We start from the raw sequence: 22,026 nt of genomic DNA, 5'->3' as shown, positions 1-22,026 counted from the left end.
AGCTTCAGCGAAAGGTATGTTGATGTGAAGTTTCTTGAACACCTCCAGAAACATCACAAACTGCTTATCTAGTTTCTTCCTTTGCAGTCTCTAAGGAAAAGGAGGTGGAGGATAGATCTGTTTCTCCCCTATATTACCCTCAGAAGGAGTGTTCTCAAGAGTAGTCTTTCTTGGTTCCACTTCGGCTTCCTTCTACTCTTCTTCTTCATCAGTCTCCACTTCAATAATTGGAGTTTTACCTACTTCAGGATTTCTAACCTTACCAGACCTCAATTTAATTTCCTTAACATGCTCCTGAGCTTCCTTCTTGCCTGGCACTTCAGTATCGCTTGGAAGCATGCCATGTTGGCGATTAAGTAAAAACCAGGAGGGTTATATTGCCTTGCGATTCATTTAATTCAGATTTTCCGTTAGCTTGAGGTAGCTGCTGAAGTTGAAGTTGTTGCTTGGGGGCATATTGCGGTTGCTAAAAACCAGGAGGGTTATATTGTCTTTCTGTATATGGCTGATAAGATTGTTGCACCACATTCTAACTATTGCTCCATCTAAAGTTAGGATGATTACGGTTGTTCGAATGATAAGTGGTTGGAGCTTGTTGTTGTGACCTCTGAAAGTTGCTCACAAATTGAGCTGATTCGCTAGAAATAGCACACTGCTCAGTTTCATGTGCTCCCGCACAAAGTTCACAAACACTGGTAATTTGATTAACTCCATAATTGGCCAAATAGTCCACTTTCATCGTCAAAACTTGTAGTTGAGCAGCTATATCAGTAGCTTGATCCACTTCCAGAATTCCTGCTACCTTCCCTTGTAACATTCTTTGCGTAGGATTCTGGTATTCATTGGCTGACATTAGCTCAATCAACTCATAAGCTTTATTGTAGCTTTTAGCCCATAAGGCTCCACCAGATGCTGCATCAAGCATAGGTCTAGAATGTGCACCTAGACCATTATAGAAATAGTTTATGATCATCCAATCAGGCATGCCGTGGTGTGGGCACTTCCTTAGCATCTCCTTATAACGATCCCAAGCCTCACAAAAAAATTCACCAATTTGCTGAGCAAACTGAGTAAGAGGATTCCTGATTGCAGCAATCTTCACCATAGGAAAGAATTTAGTGAGAAAATTTTGAGCAAGATCCTCCCATTTGGTGATACACACCGGTGGTAGAGAATGTAACCAACACTTCGCTTTGTCCCTCAAAGAGAATGGGAATAGTCGCAACTTAATGGTATCCTCAGACACATCGTTGAACTTGAAAGTGTCACAGATCTCGATGAAATCCATGATGTGCATGTTTGGGTCTTCAGATGGAAGTGAGTTCCGTATCATCTGAATCGTGCTCGACTTGATCTCAAAAGTGTTAGCCTTGATGGCTGGCCTGATGATGCTTGACTGAATGTCATTGATCTTCGGCTTAGAAAAGTCCATCAAAGCCTTAGAATTATCTGCTTGCTCCTTCATCTCTAATAAAGGCGGTTTTTGAATTTCTCTTCTCATCTACTTTCTCTTCGTCCTCAAAAACTTCCCCACGTTCAATAACTACTTCTTCCTCGTCTTTTTCCAGAATTCTCCTACGAACTCGTGAATGCGTTTGCATAAACGATCGCTAGATTACCTGAAAGACAACAACAAAGAAAAAGTATGTAAGTAACAATTTCCGATTCAATGAACTTTAACGATCACTGATGACAAACACATAAACTATTAGTTAACACTGCAGTCCCCGATAACGGTGCCAAAAACTTGTTAGGGAAAAACACGCGCTAATAATTCACGCAAGTATACACATTCACAAGTACTATAGAATCTTTTCTAGTTCGTTCCCATAGAGACTGAATTGGTTAACTTATGTAATTTATGCACCTATGCACCGATAATATGGCTATTATCCAATGTTAAGACGATAACAATTTTGGGTTATTTATACTACGAATTATACTAATAAAGTAAAGATTGTTGGGAATTATATGAGACAAGCATGGGATTCTAACTTCATTAAATACCTCATTCAATAGCCTTATTGTTCTTAACCTTAGCATGCAATGGTGATGACACTAATCAGATAACACGAAACTGCTAATACTAACTGTCGTTGCACGAAAAACATACTAAGAGACATCCACAAAAGAGATAGAAGCTAAATAGACACCAATTACATTGAGACCCTACATGTCTGTAGAATTTAACAATATAAAGGTTTAAAGCACAAGTTATCTATCATGATTACACAGGGCAAGTAAGATGGGTAAAATTGCCTACGAATCATGCATAACAATAACACATGAACCTATGCTAGCATGGCAAGTTCTAAATCCTTAAATTCACTGTAGCTTCATTAAGAATTAACACACTATCTTATAAGTTTGCGACTCTTATAAGATGAATAAGCACAACCAATACTAGGCTATCATACAATCACCACATACTAAGGCATATAAACAATTTAACTAAAGAAATCCATAAATAAATCCACTAGAACCCCATGATAACGATTAGTCCATAATCGGACTCATCATCAACGTGGGTTCCGATGAAAGCATCGTATAATAAACGTAGTCTTTATAACGAATTAATAAAACCAAGTACAAAACAAGAGTAAGGTTCACGAATAAGAGAACTAGCATCCAAATTCAACTTAAAACAAAGATTCACAAGTAAAAACAAGATCTTCTTCGTCTTTATTGAATCCGTGCTAAAACGGTCTTCTACGGCTCTCATTGCGCTCTGGTACGTCTCTCTATTAAAAACGACCTTATTTAAATATATATAGTAGCCCTAAACAATCTGGAAGTCTTCCCTTTTAGAATCAAAGTATAAACAGGATTCTTGAATTCGGCACCGGCACGGCCGCGCGCTATCAAAGCGCGGGCGCGCTGTCTTTCTGAAACCCCGGTGCGGCCGCGTGTTATCACAGCGCGGGCGCGCCGTCCTTCTGGGAAAAACTCAGATTTCATCTTTTTCCTGCTACTTCGAGTTGGCTTTCCACGAGCTTTTATTCCAATAACACCTGGACACCAAATTAGAACCAAAACAATGCTAATTCACCTGATTACCTAGATAATGCCTAAAATGCAAAAACCCTAGAAAACACGTTAAAACACTTAACAACTTGAGTACAAATGCATCAATTCGAAGCTTATTAGAGCATAATAAAGTGTCATAAATGCCAATCAACGGTATTTTCCGAAAATGATTACAGAATCGAGTCTTGAGTGCATGAACCCGAGTTGTTACGTGTATTGTAATAATTTGTATAATTATGAGTCATGATTTGATATTATTCGAGTAGAATTGATAGCGAGGATGTGTCAAGCATAACTAGTTGTCTCACAAAGGGTATTTCGACTCTGTAGGTTCTAGTCGGAAGACTCGAGAGTTGACGTCGGACTAAAGATAGCCTAGTGATCAGTCGACAAACTTAGAAAGGTTCCAATCGAAGGGCATGAGAATCAAAGTTGGATCTAGGATAGTCTAATAGTTAGGCGATAAAGCCCGAGCGTCCAAGTCGGTCCATGGTCAATCAGTATTAGTTGTAAAGCTCTGCAAGGCAAGTACCCCTGAACAAATCTTTTATACTTTAGTATATATGAATAACTGTTAATTTAAATTGCATAGTAGAATATAATGTTTTAAGTTACGTATCCCCTATATTTAAAAATGTTGTTTAAAATATGTTTTGGGGAAAAGTAACTTCTGAAAGTACCTATCTCTAAAATGTGATTAAATGGAAAAGAGGTTTTGAATAATGTGTTGTGATAGAATTGTTTTTAACAAGAGATAGGTAAAAGTGATTTTGAAAACTGGATAAAATGAATCAGATATTGGATAACATTGCGTAAGCGGCTAACTCGTTTGAGCACCCTATTTTTACCGATTGGTCTAGCATAGTTTATTAGAGACCTAGCTAGTGTCTGCGGATCCGGTTGATTTATGTGAAAGCCCGATCAGCTTTCCTAGATAATTTGTGTGATAGCCAGGCCAACTATCCTAGATAACTTGTATGGAGGCCTGATCAGTCGTCCCTAGATAACATCCAATATATGTCTAATTTTGATTTTGTAGTTCCCGTAACGGAACAAATGGTTTTGTGGTTCCTGTGATGGAATAGTGGATTTAGAAATGAAAATAGCATGCTAAATTTGGACTCTAGTATTTATACACAGCACACAACTGATGTTATGGTTTTACTCAGCATGCTAGTTATTGATATCCAGTTTATACCTGTTTTACTTGTAAACGAGTTATAATTTTTATTCTTATAACTGTTTTTATAAACTTTTTACTTCTAATTCATATAGTAGTACTGCTGAGCAATTGATTGCTCACCCTTGTGGAATATTTTGTATATATATATGTATTGCAGATGCCTAGGAGACTCTTCTGTCGTAGTCAGGACAGAGTTCCAGTTTCTTCCGTACCAGGCTCCTCTGAGGTAGTTGTGTCAGACCACATGTGGTCTATTTAGTTGTTGTTTTAAGCTAGTTACGTCAGGATTGGTTGAAATAACTTGATTTGTAATAGTTGTGTAACCTAAGTCATACTCAAACCTAGAAAAGATCTTAAAAACGGGGTCGTGTTTATTTGTATTGTTTGGATACCTTCTGGTATTTTTCATGATTTTTCCTTAATTTTTCAGGAATATTTTGGTACTCACAGTTAATTCTTTATTTTTTCAGGAATTTTTTGCCTAAATATATATTTTGGAAATTATTTTCTAATTTTCCTGAATTTTTGGGGTTTTCCCCCTCATTTTTCCCTATTTTGGGAAATTTTTAATTATTTTTCCATTTTTAGCCACTTTTCTGATTAATAATCAAAAATGGGTTGTATGGTATGATACATCCTAGGTGTAGGTCACCCTCTCCTAGGGGATAGTTTGTGAACCACGCCTAGGAATCATGCCTCCTAGGCGTGGTTTGGCTTCCCTTGTTTTCCATAGCTCCCATACTTCCTAGGCGTTGGTTACCCCCACCTAGGATACAATCTTATGAACAACGCCTTAGAATAAAGCCTCCTACGTGTGGTTTAACTTTATTCACCTTCTACAGGTCTCCATACTTCCTAGGCGTGGGTTTCCCCCGCCTAGGAGATGACTTATGAACAACATCTAGGAATTGTGTTACCTAGGCGTTGTTTGACTTCCTTGGCTTCCTGCAGGCCTCCATACTTCCTAGGCACGAGTTACCCCCACCTAGGAGACAACTTATGAACAACGCCTAGGAATTGTGTCTCTTAGGCGTTGTTTGACTTCCTTGGTTTCCTGCAAGCCCCCATGCGTCCTAGTCGTGGGTTACCCCGCCTAGGAGACAACTTATGAACAACGTCTAGGAATTGTGTCTCCTAGGCGTTGTTTGACTTCCTTGACTTCCTGCAGGCCTCCATATAACGACTCATATATTTTTGTATTAATTAAGTGTGTAATTATTGAATATTAATTAAATAAAATATAGGTATATTAGTTCTGACAGCAGCATGTTGTTTATTATTAGTTAGACGTGATTGTTGGTCTACGAGGATTATTTGTATAATTGTTTGTTGAGCCGTATTGTTTCTGTTTCACTTTTAAAAGTGGTTTTAGGGTAGATTTATTTTCATAAATATTTGGATTGCCTCTAAAATAATTTTTATGGTCTTATAATTTAGATAAATATTTTTAGGATTTTATAAAATTTAGAAATCAATATTTCATTGATTATTTACCTCTAAATGATTTTCTGATTGTTTTTAATATTAAATTCAGAAGTGCTTCAAAATTACGAAACTCATGTTTTATTAAGATTTTGATATTCTGAGAATTTTAAATTTATTTTGGAAATTTTAGGGATTAAATTCACTCGCACGTTTGTTCGTTAAATCGTAAAATGTGGATACGAGTTGCGTTTCAAAAACGGTTTAAAAATTATGAAAATTTTATTTTATTTTCTTTTAATTATTCTGAGAATTTTGATATTTATTTGGTAATTTTTTAACTCGTTTCCACCCGCATCTTTGTTCAACAAACGATATAATCGAGACAAAAAAAATTAGATTTTTATGTATAGCCGTGTTTGCAAAACAGAAGTCGGGGACTACGTGTTTGTTTCATGTGCTTAGTTGCTACACATGTTAAGCAAACAAGTAAAAAAATTATATTAAACTTCCCAAACCCACCCCTACCCCAGTTGACTCCCTCATCTCTCTCCGTTAATCTCTATCTCTCGTTTCTCTCTTCTCGATCTTCTACTCTCTCTCACACTCCCTTAATTCCCCTCTGTACTACTCCCCCTTCTCCTTCCTTCCCGTTCTACTTTGTTCCTTTCCCTTCTTCCTCGGTTTTTTCTTGTTTTTTCGGCGATTCTGCTGCCGCCGTGGTAATTTTCCGGCCCCGTTTCTTTTTCTGATTGTTGGCCATAGTTGGGTTCTGGTTCGGTGCATATATATACTCTTGTTTGTGTATATGTGTATGTATTTATGTGTGCATGTGTGTGCAACTATGTGTGTATGTGCGTATGTTAGTGTGTGTGTGTGTTGTGCGTGAGACGCGTGTGAGGTTGTGGTAGTGATGTTTCTGTCTTTCTGTGGTTCAATTACTGTTGGTATTATAATTGGAATTTGGAATTTTGCAGGAATAATTGACTGATTTTGTGAGATAGATTATTCATGCGGGAAACGATTATTAAAATAATCGGTGGAATTTTCGCGTTGTAAACATGGAATTTAATCGGGTGCCCGCAAAATTTCGCTGCCGTTGACTATGAGCCTTGGCGAGTCGACGGTGGACGGTGATGATTTTTATATGAGTCCTAAATATGTAAAATAAATAAAATGTTTCGTATAAATTATTTTCGAGATGTAAATAAGTATTTGTGTTATGAGTCGTATCGATGCTTAAATTGTGGATTGTGAAATTGTTGGGAATTGGCGTCGATTACGTTTCTACGAGTAGGCTTATAAATAGAGGAGTCGTCGTCCAAGTTGTCTTGAAAATTATTGTAAATACAAAAATATCAGTCGAGTATTTATATTTGTAAATAAATATTAAATGAACCCTGATTGTTACGTGTATTATATTATTACGTATAAGTGCGAGTCGGGAATTGTTGTCGTTTGGGTAAAGTGTTTAGCAAGGATATGTCAAGCATAACTGGTCATCTAACCTAGGATATTTCGATTCTGTAGGTTCCAGTTGAAGGACTCGAAAGCTAAAGTCAGTTTAAAGTCAAGCTATTGTTAGTTGAATAGCTTCGCAAGGCAAGTACCCATGAAAAAATCTTTACGGTTCAGTATATATGAATAATTGTTGATTTAATTTACGTAGAGGAACAAAAAGTTTTAAGTTACGTATCCCTGCATTTGAAAATATTTGTTTAAATTATGTTTTGGAGAAAAGTAACTTCTGAAAATGCCTATCTCTAAATTGTGAATAAAATTAGAAAGGTTTTGGAAAGTGTGCTGTGATATAATTATTTTAACAGAGATAGGTATAAGTGATTTTGGAAATTGGATAAACGGATCAGATATTGGATGGTTGCGTAAGAGGCCGTAACGGCCCAGCGGGTCTGCGTAAGTGGCTAAGTTGGTTACGCGCCGTAATTAAACCGCTTAGTCCAGCGTGACAGAGACCTAGCTAGTCTTTTAGTTCCAAAACAGGTTTGTGGTGGGATAGACTAATCAGTTGTCCCTAGGATTCGTCCAAATATATATCTGATTTGGTTTAGTGGTTTCTGTAACGGAACAGATGACTTTGTGTTTCCTATTGTGGAACAGTGGATTTATAAATGGAAATAGCATGCTAAAATGGACTCTGGTATTCACACAGCACACAACTGATGATATGTTTTTATAGAACACGTTAGTTGTTGATATCCAGATTTATACCTGCTTTACTTGTTTTAGTAAATAAGTTATGATTTCTGTTCTTATAACTGATTTTATAAACGGTTTTACTTGTTATTCATATAGTGGTATTGTTGAGCAATTGATTGCTCACCCTTGCAGCTTATTTTTTATATATATATTGCAGATGCCTAGAAGACCTATCAGACCTTGGTAGAACCGAATCTCTGCCCCTTCTGAGCCTCGCTCCTCTGAGGTAGTTTGTATCAGACCATGTGGTCTGATGAGTTGTTATAATAAGTTAGAATGTCAGGCTTGTTGAATAAATTAGTTGTAGTTTTGTAACCTAAATAATACTTAAACTTGGATCGGATCTTGATTTTGGGGTCGTGTTGGTATAATAATGTTAAATTAGTAGTTTTCGTTTGTGGTTTGCTATATATTGGTGACGTCAGCTCCTGACCCCGGGGTTGAGGCCGTCACAGTTGGTATCAGAGCTACAGGTTCAAGTCCCTAATTTAGGTTAGGGATCGAGTCAAAAAGGTACCTACAGGTTCAAATCCCTGATTTAGGTTAGGGATCGAGTCAAAAAGGTACATAAACTGTGTCGTAAGGTGTGAGTCAGCAACTCAATTAGAGGAGCAAACCTAAGAGTCAGTCGAGGGTCTCGAAGGTGTTACCCTGGTATTCATTGATGTTTTGATAGAATTACCTTAACCTTGTGTCTTTCCTGTATATTTATATTGTTGGCAGTGGCCCATTGTGATATCCAGTTCTCCATCTCGGGAGAACAGATCTGATTTAGACAACTCAGACTCGGAGAGGACCTTAGATGTTGTAGCTGAGGAGACTCCTTTTTCCTCCCCCACCAGTGCCTCAGTTTGTTTCGAGAGATATTTCTGGACCTGATGCCCGTCCTCGTTGGGTACGAAGATCATTGTCAGCTGTTAGGAACTTTCCACCGGGTTGCGGACCCAGTTCTTCCTTCTCTAGAACACCAATCCCTTCTTTTGCTCCTACAGGTACCTCTTCCCCGATTCCATATCATGTTCACCAGGTGGTGAACAGATCTTTTATTAGAGGGCAGAGCCTGGAGTTGGCCGCACATCTTGATCGAGTGCCAGTTGGACCCTTTCAGGGCATCCCTATCCCCTCACCCGATATCCAGGCCAGAGTGAGGGCTTTGACTCAGACTGTTGTTGAGAGAGTTAGGTCTATTGATCCTTTTATTAGTTCTAAATTTTGGGCCATTCAATACCAGGATCTGGTTAACTGGTTGGTGTTCGAGTTAGGCACTATTGGTGGCAGCGGCAGTGGTAGTGGTTAGAGCGGAGTTGCAGCAGTGTTAGACAGAACTCAGAGTTGGTTCATCGGGAGTTCTGTAGTTATTTTATATGTACATTATGTGGTTGTAGCATATATTAGGAGGAGGCTGTTATGACAGCCAATTTTGTTGTGTACCCAGTTTTGTTATCAGCGTTGTACTGTAGCTGTTTAGTTGGATATTTACAATATTGTTGTATTTTAGTTCCTTTATATAAAAGTTGTTATTTGGTTTTCATAAAACTTTTGCACTGTTATTATTGTTGTTACTGTTATTGTTGTATTTATTGCTGGTTTTGTTAAATTTAGCCATGCATCGTGGGTGGACCCCAAGTAAATAAGGATGGGAATATTTTATTGTGGTAGCGTTCTCCTGATGCATAAAAATGTTGCTACCCGGGGGCCTAGTTTCAAATTAAACTTTTTGTTGTGTTTCAGGAGAATGCTGCCCAAGAAGAATATCCCTTCCAATTCCTCTAGTAGAGACTCTGTTGGGGTCCCAACCATGGGTGAATTGCTAGATTTATTGCGCCAATAGTCTGACCAGATGGCATAGTAGAAAGAACAATTCCAGCAGCAGCAACAGCAATTTCAACAACAGAAATTCATACAACAACAGCACCAACAAATCCAATAACAACAACTGCAGCTTCAGTAGTAACATCAGCAAAGAGAGCCAAACCAAATCATTAGTTTCAAATTTTTTCTGTCTGTCAAACCTCTAAAGTTTAAGGGCGAAGTAGACTCGGTTGCCGCTAGAGTTTGGCTTAAGGAAATGGAGAAAGCCTTTACCCTCATTCAAGTAAGTGACGACTCTAAAACGGATAATGCGAGCTATTTTCTTAAGGGTGAAGCAAACTATTGGTGAGAATCCACTCGTGCCTTAAAAGGAGAAGGTCTTATTTCTTGGACCAGGTTTACAAAGTTGTTCTTGGAGAAGTATTTTCCAGATTGTTTGCAAAATTAGTTGGAAGTTGAGTTTTTGGAATTGAAACAAGGTGAAAAGAGTGTGTTAAAATATGAGGCCAAGTTCGCCGAATTGGCCCGATTAGCTTCTAGATATGTGAGTACGAAAATTCAGAAAGCAAAAAGGTTTCAACAAGGAGTGAAGCCTGAAATTCATAGTGGAGTGGTGGCTTTGCAACTTAAGATGTATCTTTTCATAGTTCAGACCGCCCTAGTGATTGAGAGTGATCAGAAGTTCGCTATCAAGGAGAAGGGTGACAAGAAGAGAAAGTTTGAAGGCATTAATGACAAGGCGGATCAAGAAGAATCTAGTCAGAAGTTTCCAAAGCGATTTCGCCGAAATAGGAACAAGGGGTTCAGAAGGAAAGGTTTTCCCCAGTTAAGGCCAAGTGCCACCTCAGTTGCTATACCCCAGCCCAGTCAGTCAAGCCAATAGTGGATTGTAAGTCATGTGGCAAGATGCATAATGACCAATGCAGAAAGGACGTTTAATGTTTTAAATGTGATCAAAAAGGCCATTATGTATCAGAGTGCAGTTCAGGGAATCCCGGAGTTACCTGCTTCAAGTGTTTGAAGGTTGGACATATTGACAGAAACTGTAAGGTCACTACTCAGGGCAGCGTAGGAGGCAGTGCATCCCAAGGACCGGCAACTAGCACAACTAGATCCAGAACCTTCAAGATGACCAAGAGATCCAATGCTCAGGATTCAGATGTAGTTATAGGTATGCTCTCTCTTAATTTTGTACCTGTTAAAGTTTTGCTTGATTCAAGAGTGCCTAACTCCTTTATATTAAAAGAATGTGTGAATAAAATGGATTTAATATTGGAAAACTTAGTTGAGCCCTTGACCATAAAAGTGGCCAATCAGGATAGAGTTTCAGTTAGCCAATTTTGTCCTAAGTGTCAACTAGAAATCCTCGGGCATTCCTTTGCAGCGGACCTAATACCCTTCGAGTTAGGAGAGTTTGATATAATTCTAGGAATGGATTGGTTATCCTAGCATATGGCAAATATTGATTGTAAGAAAAAGAAGATTGTGTTGTATACAAAAAATAATTTCAGAATAAATTATAAAGGACAGAAGCAGGACAAGAAATTTCTCTCGATATTGAAGGCAAAGAAACTATTGAGACAAGGATGTGAAGCCTACTTAGCCCATATTGTAGACACTGAGAAAGAGGCACCTATTATGGATGAGATTCCAGTAGTGAGGGAATTTCCGGATGTTTTTCCAGATGAGTTTCCAGGATTGCCACCAGATCGTGAGATCGAGTTTTCTATTGATTTAATTCCAGGAGCAGAACCAGTTTCAAAGGCTCCCTATCGTATGGCCCTAGTGGAAATGAAGGAACTAGCAAAGCAACTTCAGGAACTCCTGGATAAGGGAGTAGTTAGGCCAAGTGTATCCTCGTGGGGCGCACTAGTGTTATTTGTAAAGAAGAAAGATGGAAGCATGAGATTATGTATTGACTACCTGAAGTTAAATAAGTTAACCATTAAGAATAAGTATCCCCCATCCAGGATTGATGACTTGTTTGACCAGCTTAAGGGAGCGTGCTATTTCTCGAAGATTGATTTAAGATCGGGCTATCATCAGCTAAAGATCAAGCCTGAAGACATACCAAAGACTACATTCAGAACCAAGTATGGACATTATGAGTTCTTAGTGATGTTGTTTGGATTGACCAATGCACCAGCTGCTTTCATGGACTTAATGAACCAGGTGTATAAGGAGTACCTAGATAAGTTTGTTATTGTATTTATTGATGACATCCTCATTTATTCAAAGACTAAAGAAGACCATATCGAACATCTGAGAATTGCTCTATAAAGGCTGAGAGAAAAGTAGTTGTACGCGAAGTTTTCAAAATATGAATTTTGGTTAGATGAAGTTCAGTTTTTGGGTCATATAGTGGGTAAGGATGGTATCAAAGTGGATCCTGTAAGATTGAAACTGTGTCCAGATGTGAACAACCAAAGACCCCGACAGAAGTTAGAAGTTTTCTTGGACTAGCAGGTTATTACCGGAGATTTGTAAAAGATTTTGCCAAGATTGCGACTCCATTGACCAAGCTGACCAGGAAGAATGAACAGTTCGTTTGGACTGAAAAATGTGAAGAGAGCTTCCAGGAGTTGAAGAAGAGATTAGTGACAGGCTGACAGCACCAGTGCTAACATTGCCAGATAAAACGGGAAATTTCGTGATCTACAGTGATGCTTCTTTGAAAGGTTTAGGTTGTGTGTTAATGCAACATGATAAAGTTATTGCTTATGCATCCAGACAGTTAAAACCCCATGAGCAGAAGTATCCGGTTCATGATTTAGATTTAGCAGCAATAGTATTCGTGTTGAAGCTGTGGAGAAACTACTTGTACGGAGAAAAATGCGAGATCTATACGGATCATAAAGGTTTAAAGTACATATTCACCCAGAGGGACTTAAATATGAGGCAACGAAGATGGTTTGAACTGATTAAGGATTATGATTGTTCCATTAACTATCACCCAGGCAAAGCTAATGTAGTGGCAGATGCCCTGAGCAGGAAGGAAAGATTGAATGTGATCAAAGTTGCTGAGGAACTAGCAAAGGAATTGGAAAAGCTAGAAATTAATGTTCAAGTGCCAAAAGATAATAAGGAGCAATTGTATGAAATCACTTTTTAGCCAGAATTGATGGAAAGAATTCAAAAGTGTCAAGAGGAAGTTAAGAATCAAGGATTGGATAGTTTGACTGGGGAAGAAGTTTATACTCAAAAGGATAGCAAAGGTATGTTTAGGTTTTCCCTAAGAATATGGATCCCCAATATGACTGAGTTGAAGAATGAAATTTTGTAAGAAGCCCATAATTCTAGGTTTTCTATTCACCCGGGAAGCACTAAAATGTATCAAGATTTGAAGAAGACCTTCTAGTGGCCAGGAATGAAGAAAGAAATTGCAAATTGGGTTAGTAAATGCCACACTTGTCAAACAGTAAAGGCAGAACATCAAAGACCAAGTGGATTGCTACAACCCTTGGAGATTCCCCAATGGAAATGGGAAGAGATTACAATCGATTTTATAGTGGGATTGCCAAAGATGAGAGCTAATCATGATTCTATCTGGGTAATCATCGACAGATTGAGAAAGTCAGCACATTTCCTCCCTATCAACCAGAGATATTCTTTGGAAAATTAGCTAAGTTGTATCTGAGTAAAATAGTAACCAAGCATGGAGTTCCTGTGTCCATTATATCAGATCGATACCCAAGATTCAATTCAAGGCTTTGGACTAAGTTTCAAGAATGTTTAGTGACCAAAGTGAGAGAACGATTCAGACAATAGAGGACATGTTGAGGGTTTGTACTTTGGATTTTAAGGGAAACTGCGATGATCACCTACCATTGATTGAGTTTTCCTATAATAACAATCACCATCCTAGCATTCAAATGCCGCCCTATGAAACCCTGTAGGACGTAAGTATAGATCACCCTTGTATTAGGATGAAGTAGGAGAAAAGGAAGTGCTAGGACCTCAACTAGTACAACAGACTAAAGATGCAGTGGCATTGATTCGAAAAAGGTTAGAAGAGGCTCAGGATAAACAAAGAAAGAATGTCGATTTACATCTAAAGGATATGAACTTCGAAGTGGGATCATTAGTATTATTGAAAGTATCACCTTGGAAAGGGTTAGTTCGATTTGTTCAGAAAGGTAAGCTTAGCCCAAGGTACATAGGACCATTTGAAATTTTGAAGAAAATAAGGAAAGTCGCTTACGAGATAGCATTGACGCCGCAGCTGCAGCATATTCATAATATGTTCCACGTATCAATGTTGAAGCCATATATCCCTGATTGAAATCAAGTTATAGGATATTAACCAATCGAGCTTCAACCAGATCTGTCCTATGTAGAGCAACCAATCCAGATCCTAGATCGTAAAGAGCGAGTCCTTAGAAATAAGTCTATCCCTATATTTAAAGTACTTTGGAGAAATCCTCAAGTAGAAGAGTCTACTTGGGAGTTAGAGTCAGATATGCTTGACAAATATCCTCACTTGTTTAATTAGTTAAGATTTTGAGGGAAGAATCTTTTTAAGGGGGAAGGATATAATCACTCGTATATTTTTGTATTATTTAAGTGTGTAATTATTGAATATTAATTAAACAAAATATATGTATATTAGTTCTGACAGTTGTGTGTTGTTTATTATTAATTAGATGTGGTTGTTGGTCTACAAGGGTTGTTTGTATAATTGTTTTTGAGCCGTATTATTTCTGTTTCACTTTTAAAAGTGGTTTTATGGCAGATTTATTTTCATAAATATTTGGATTGCCTCTAAAATTTGATTTTATGGTTTTATCATTTCAATAAATAATTTTACGATTTTATAAAATTTAGAAATTAATATTTCATTGATTATTTATCTCTAAATAATTTTCTGATTGTATTTAATGTTAAATTCAATATTAAATTCAGAAATGCTTCAAAAATTATGAAACTCATGTTTTATTAAATATTTAATATTCTGAGAATTTTAAAATTATTTTGGAAATTTTTGGGATTAAATTCACCCGCACTTTTGTTCATTAAATCGTAAAATACGGGTACGAGTTGCGTTTCAAAATTGGTTTAAAAATTATAAAAATTTTATTTTGTTATCTTTTAATTATTCTAAGAATTTTGATATTTATTTGGTAATTTTTCAACTCGTTTCTGCCCGCAGCTTTGTTCACAAAACGATAATTCGAGACAAAAAAAATCAGATTTTTATGTATAGCATGACACGTGTTTGCAAAACAGAAGTCGGGGACTACATGTTTGTTTCCTATGCTTAGTTTCTACACCTATTAACCAAACAAATAAAAAAATATTAAACTACCTAAACCCACCCCCACCCCTGTTCACTCTCTCAACTCTCTCTGTTAATCTCTATCTCTCGTTTCTCTCTTCTCGATCTTCTACTCTCTCTCACACTCCCTTAATTCCCCTCTGTTATGCTCCCCCTTCTCTTTCCTTCCCATTCTCCTTTGTTCCTGTCCCTTCTTCCTCGGTTTTTGCCTATTTTTTCGGCAATTCTGCTACCGACGTGGTAATTTTTCGGCCCCGTTTCCTTTTCCGATTATTGGCCTCATTTGGATTCTAGTTGGGTGCATATATATACTCTTGTGTGTGTATATGTGTATGTGTTTATGTGTGCAATTTGTGTGCGTGTGTGTGTGCAACTGTGTGTGTGTGTGCATGTGTTAGTATGTGTTGTGTGCGAGACGCGCGTGAAGTTGTGGCAGTGATGTTTCTGTGTTTCTATGGTTCAGTTACTGTTGGTATTATAATTGGAATTTTGGAATTTCACAGGAATAATTGACTGATTTCTTGAAATAGATTATTCGTGCGGGAAATGATTATTAAAATAATCGGTGGAATTTTCGCTTTGGAAACCCGGAATTTAATCGGGTACCGACAAAATTTTTTCGCCGTCAACGATGAGCCTCGGCGAGTCGACGGTTGACGGTGATGATTTTTATATGAGTCCTAAATATATAAAACAAATAAAATAATTCGCATAAATTATTCTCGAGATGTATATAAGTATTTGTGTTACGAGTCATATTGATGCTTAAATTGTGGATTGTGAAATTGTTGGGAATCGGCGTCGATTATGTTTCGACGAGTAGGCTTATAAATAGAGGAGTCACCGTCCAAATTTTCTGAAAATTATTGTAAATACGAAAATACCAGTCGAGTGTTTATATTTATAAATAAATATTAAATGAACCCTGATTGTTACGTGTATTATATTATTACGTATAAGTACAAGTCAGGAATTGTTGTCCTTCGGGTAAAGTGTTTAGCGAGGATATGTCAAGCATAACTGGTCGTCTAACCCAGGATATTTCGATTCGGTAGGTTCCAGTTGAAGGACTCGAAAGTTAAAGTTGGTTTAAAGTCAAGCTAGTGTTAGATGAAAAGCTTCGCAAGGCAAGTACCCATGAACAAATCTTTTACGGTTTAGTGTATATGGATAATTGTTGATTTAATTTATGTAGAGGAACAAAATATTTTAAGTTACGTATCCCCTGTATTTGAAAATATTTGTTTAAATTATGTTTTGGGGAAAAGTAACTTCTGAAAATGCATATCTCTAAATTTTGAATAAAATTGGAAAGGTTTTGGAAAGTGTACTGTGATATAATTGTTTTAACAGAGATAGGTATAAGTGATTTTCGAAACTGGATAAACGAATTAAATATTGGATGGTTATGCAAGAGGTCGTAACGGACCAGCGGATTTGCATAAGTGGCTAAGTCAGTTGCACGCCCTAATTAAACCGCTTAGTCCAGCATGACAGAGACCTAGCTAGTCTCTGAGTTCCGGAATAGGTTTGTGGTGGGATAGACTGATCAGATGTCCCTAGGATTCATCCAAATATATATCTGATTTTGGTTTGGTTGTTCCCATAACGGAACAGATGACTTTGTGTTTCCTGTAATGAAACAGTGGATTTATAAATGGAAATAGCATGCTAAAATTGGACTCTAGTATTCACACAGCACACAACTGACGATACATTTTTATAGAGCATGCTAGTTGTTGAAATCAATTTTTATACCTGCTTTACTTGTTTTCGTAAATGAGTTATAATTTATGTTCCTATAACTGTTTTTATAAACTGCTTTACTTGTTATTCATATAGTGGTACGGTTGAGCAATTGATTGCTCACCCTTGCAGCTTGTTTTGTATATATATTGCAGATGCCTAGAAGACCTATCAAACCTTGGCAGAATCGAGTCTCCTCCCCTTCCAGACCTGGCTCCTCTGAGGTAGTTTGTATCAGACCATATGGTCTGATGAGTTGCTGTAATAAGTTAGAGTGTCAGGCTTGTTGAATAAGTTAGTTGTAGTTTAGTAATCTAAATAATACTTGAACCTGGATCGGATCTTGGTTTTGGGGTCGTGTTGGTATAATAATGTTAAATTAGTAGTATCTATTTGTGGTTTGTTATATTTTGGTGACATCAGCTCCCGACCCCAAGGTAGAGGCCGTCACACTCCATACTTCCTAGGCGTGGGTTACTGTCAGGAATATGTTGTGTACTTGATGATAAGTTAAACAAAACACCTTAGTAGATTTAATTTAGTTTTTTTGTAGCTCTCGACGGATGATCACTCTAACATCCATTGAGAGAGTAGCTTATGTATTAATAAGTCTTGAACACATTTCTGCATTCTACAATACCTTAAAGATCTAGAAGTTGTAGGATATTCAAAGTCATGTTGACTACTAGTTTGATTCAAAATAGGTTGGCTAATTATAAATATTAAATGCCTTGTAATTTTGCATAAGTGAAATAGAGTTAACTGCTATGGAAGACTTTTAATGGATGATTCTACAAGGTTTCGACGGATGACCCAAGTCACATTCAACAGATAATCTAATGAAGCTTCGACGGATGATTCAACACAGTTTCAACGGATAATCCAATGAAGTTTCGACAGATGTTTAAATTCAAATTGCAGTTGATAGTGACTTGACAATCACATAGTTTGATTAGGTGCAAATGGAATGTGGCATCCTATTTACAGGTTTTAGAGAACAAAGAAGCATTTCCATTTTCATGATAACCTGAAGATATTCAAAGATGCTGGATAGAGAAATAAAGAAGCATATAATTAGACTAAGAAACTTTTGTCTTATTAGTTTGTCTTTTATCATGTAACTTGGTGATATATAAACCAAGGGTATCAAGTAGAACATTAATCCAGTAAGTAAGCAATCAACTAGAGAAATAGAAAAAGCTGTATCTGTGAAGAATTTCTCTGTTCTTTGTAAGTTCTACTTGTAAGCAGTTATGTGCAAACCTTCCATCACAGAGTTCTCGAATATATATATATATATATATATATATTCAGTGGAAAAGTTCAATCCACCAAAAATTTTTTTAAATACTTGTGTTTAATTACTTTGTGTTTGATTTCTTCAACGCTTTCATTCCGTTCTTTAGCCAAATCAAACACAGTTATATATTTAAGAAAGAACAGTCCTTAAAATAAAAAAGAAACCAGAATTACATTTAACCCCCCTTCTGTAATTCTTTGTTAGATTTTTTGGGAATAACAATTGGTATCAGAGCAAGCTCTTGAAGTACAAAGAGTTTAAAGATCACAACAACTAACAAGATGAGCAGAAAAGATGTTGGAGTAAAGATTCCATTTCTGGAGAAAGACAACCATCACCACTGGAAGGTGAAAATGCACCTGCATCTTCTCTCTCAAGATGAAACTTATGTGGATTGCATTGAGAAAGGCCATCACGTCCTTAGAAAAGCTGCTACAGATAATGAAGGAGCTATAGGTGATGAACAAACTGTTCTAAAGCCATTAGAAGAATGGACAGATGAAGATATTGAGCAAGTACACAAAGACAGGAAGGCTATGTACATTCTGTTCCATGGCCTTGATGGAGACATGTTTGACTGCAAGACTTCTAAATATGCATGGGATACAATTCAAATCATCTATGATGGAACTGAACAAGTGAGAGAAAATAAAATGCAACTTCTAATCCAGCAGTATGAGCACTTTCATTGTGAAGACAGTGAATCTTTAAGTGACATATTTAGTAGATTTCAAAAACTACTAAATGAACTAAAACTGCATGGAAGGGTCTATCAAACAAAAGATTCAAACCTGAAGTTCCTTAGATCTCTATTAAAGGAGTGGAAGCCTATGACTGTCTCTCTCAGAAACTTACAAGATTACAAGAAGTTTACCTTAGAAAGACTGTATGGGATTCTAAAGAGTTATGAACTTGAGCTAGAACAGGATGAGAAAATGGAGAAAAGAAGGAGGAAGGGAGGATCTATAACACTGGTAGCTGAGCATGAGGGAGGAAAAAAGATGAAGGTTGAAGCTGTGGATTCTGCACCAAACTCCAGGGTTTGTGAAGGCAAAGGAAAAAGGCTAGTAGCTAAACTTGAAGATCATCTTAGTCAAGATGAAACGGAAGATATAGATAAACATCTAGCTATCCTATCAAGAAGATTTTCCAAGCTCAAATTCAAGTGTTTCAAATATGGCTTGAGTAGGTATTTTGCAAATGAATGCAGAAAGCCTAGTTCTGAGAAAAAGAAGTTTGAGTATGTTGATTATAAGAATACATATTTTGAATTGCTCAAACAAAATGAAAGATCTTTCTTGACTTAGGAAAATGACTAGGCAGCAGATGGGGCAGATGATGATGAGGAACCAAGCTATGTCAGCCTAGCCCTAATGGCCAAATCAGATGAAGCAGAGGTCAGTTCTTCAAGCAATCAGGTAATCACCACTAACCCAGCACATCTTTCTAAAGCTGAGTGTAATGAAGCTATAAATGACATGTCTACAGAATTGTATAATCTGCGTGTTACACTTAAGTCACTCACCAAGGAAAACAACAGAATTAAAGATAATAATCTGTTTTTAAGTGAGAGAAATGTTGTGTTAGAAAATCAATTCATTGAGTTTGAAAAATTGAAAAATAGAGTGTAGAATTGCTAAGGAAGAATTGACTGAATCCTTAAAGAAAGAGGAGATTTTAAGAAAGCAGCTTGAATGAGAACATGAGGTAATTAAGGCATGGAAATCATCTAGAGATGTCCATACTCAAATTACCAAAGTTCAAGGTATAGAGTCTTTCTGCGAGGAAGCCTGGAAAAAGAGCAAGGAGAAACTGAATCCTAATTTGGAAGAAGGACTTTTAACGGATGTGGATTCAATGGATAATGAAGATTATACGTCGAATGAGTCAAGCTAGCTAAGTTAGATGAGAAATATGGATCAATTTCCAAGAACTTTGTTCCAGGAGAAACAAGTCAAGTGAAAGAGAACTAAAGAGTCAATGTAGGGCATATGTCAATCAAGCAATTGAATGACAGATTGGAGAAAATTGAGGTTAAAGCAGAATCTAAAAGGGAAAACAATAGGAATGGGAAAGTAGGAATTAACAAACATAACAACTACATACCTGATAAGTATACGCCTAGAAAATTTTTTGTGAAGTGTAGTAGTGTTAATCATTTGTCTGTTAATTGCAAACTTGCTATGCTTGCACCCATGTCTGCACCTCCTTCATTTCCTAACATGCCTACAATGCATGTGAATGTTATGCCTGCACATAATATGAATGCACAATTTGCTAACATGTCATTTGCATAAAATCCTTACTATACTGCATTTAGTATGCCTCAAATGCCATTTAGCATGCCTTACTGGAATAACATATTTGCACAAAATATGCCTTTCCATGTTAACCAACATGTGCATGATAATTTTGGAATGATGAATGGTTTTAAAAGTTTTTCTCAAATGACTAAGGACGAATCTCAGTTACCTAAGTCAAATGAGGACAAGCCTAAGAAACCAAAGAAAAAGGCTAACAAAGCAAGACCCAAGGAAACTTGGGTACCAAAATCAACTTAATTTGATTTTTTTGTGTGCATGGAAACAGAAAAAATCTTTGGTATTTGGATAGTGGGTGCTCAAGGCACATGACTGAGATTCTACCCTGCTCACTGAGTTCAAGGAGAGAGCTAGCCCAACTATCACTTTTGGAGATGACAACAAGGGTTATACTGTGGGATATGGCTTGATTTCTAAAGACAATGTCATCATTCAGGAAGTTGCCCTAGTGGATGGACTCAAGCATAATCTGTTGAGTATCAGCCAGCTTTGTGACAAGGGCAACTCAGTCACATTCAACTCTGAAGCCTGTGTTGTGACCAACAAGAAAAGCAACAAAGTGGATCTCACTGAAGTGAGAAAAGGAAATGTGTATCTCGCTGACTTTAACTCATCAAATGCAGAATCTGTCACTTGTCTCTTCAGCAAGGCAAGTCAAGATGAAAGTTGGCTATGGCACAAGAAGCTGTACCCTCTTAACTTCAAGATTATGAATGAACTAGTCAGGAAAGATTTGATAAGAGGCATTCCTCAAGTGGAATTCTCAAAGGATGGATTATGTGATGCCTGTCCAAAAGGAAACGAGATCAAGGATTCAAAAAGAAGCTTGATTCAACAATTGAAGAACCTTTATAATTACTACACATGGATTTATTTGGACTAGTCAATTTGTCATTTATCTCAAAGAAAAGATATTTCCTAATAATTGTAGATGATTTCTCTAAGTTCTCATGGACATATTTTCTCAAATCCAAAGATGAAGCTAGTGAAATCATCAACAATCATATAAGGCAAGTCAACAATCATCCTGATCTCAAAGTTAGAAGAATCAGGAGTGAAAATGGAACTGAGTTCAAGAATTCTGTGATGAGATTATTTTGTGAGAAAAATGGGATCATACATGAATTTTCAACAGCAATGACCCCACAACAAAATGGAGTGGTGGAAAGGAAGAACAGATCTCTTATTGAAGCTGTAAGAACAATGCTAGAAGAATCAAAGTTACAAACATACTTTTGGGAAGAAGCTGTAAATACTACATGCTACACTCAGAATATTTCCTTGGTTAATCAAGCAAAATGCATGACACCCTATCAATTATTCAAGAACCAGGAAGCAGCCATTAAACTTTCTTCATGTCTTTGGATCTAAATGCTATATCTTAAGGAATCAAACTGAGTAGCATGGAAAGTTTGATGCCAAAACATATGAAGGCATTTTTGTTGGGTATGTAGTTGGAAAAGCATACAGGGTCTACAATATCATAACCAACATTGTTATGGAATTTGTACATGTTTTGTTTGATGATAAGAAGATTGAAGGACTGCAAGATGGAGATTTCCATGAATGCCTCAAACTTGATAATGTTGAGATAATTTGTGATGATAGTGATGACGAAAGTGATCAAGAAACAAATATCTATCGAAAGACCAAGTGCATCATCCGTTGAGAGACAACCTACATCATCCATTGAGAGGTAAAGATCAATATCCGTTGAGCCATC

The 22,026-nt window shown here is 37.0% G+C and overlaps 1 non-coding gene across 1 annotated transcript; it reads left to right on the top strand.

Moving 5' to 3' along the window:
• Positions 1-983: 983 nt before the first annotated feature.
• On the top strand, positions 984-1,090 carry LOC141694680 (small nucleolar RNA R71). Its single transcript, XR_012563966.1, has one exon. It is a non-coding gene; the product is annotated as a small nucleolar RNA R71 (small nucleolar RNA).
• The last annotated feature ends 20,936 nt before the right edge of the window (positions 1,091-22,026 follow it).

The sequence above is a fragment of the Apium graveolens genome, chromosome 10 (genome assembly GCF_009905375.1).
Source record: "Apium graveolens cultivar Ventura chromosome 10, ASM990537v1, whole genome shotgun sequence".
NCBI lineage: Eukaryota > Viridiplantae > Streptophyta > Magnoliopsida > Apiales > Apiaceae > Apium > Apium graveolens.
The sequence above is the reverse complement of the archived record's forward strand: the minus strand, read 5'-3'. Positions and strand labels throughout refer to the sequence as shown.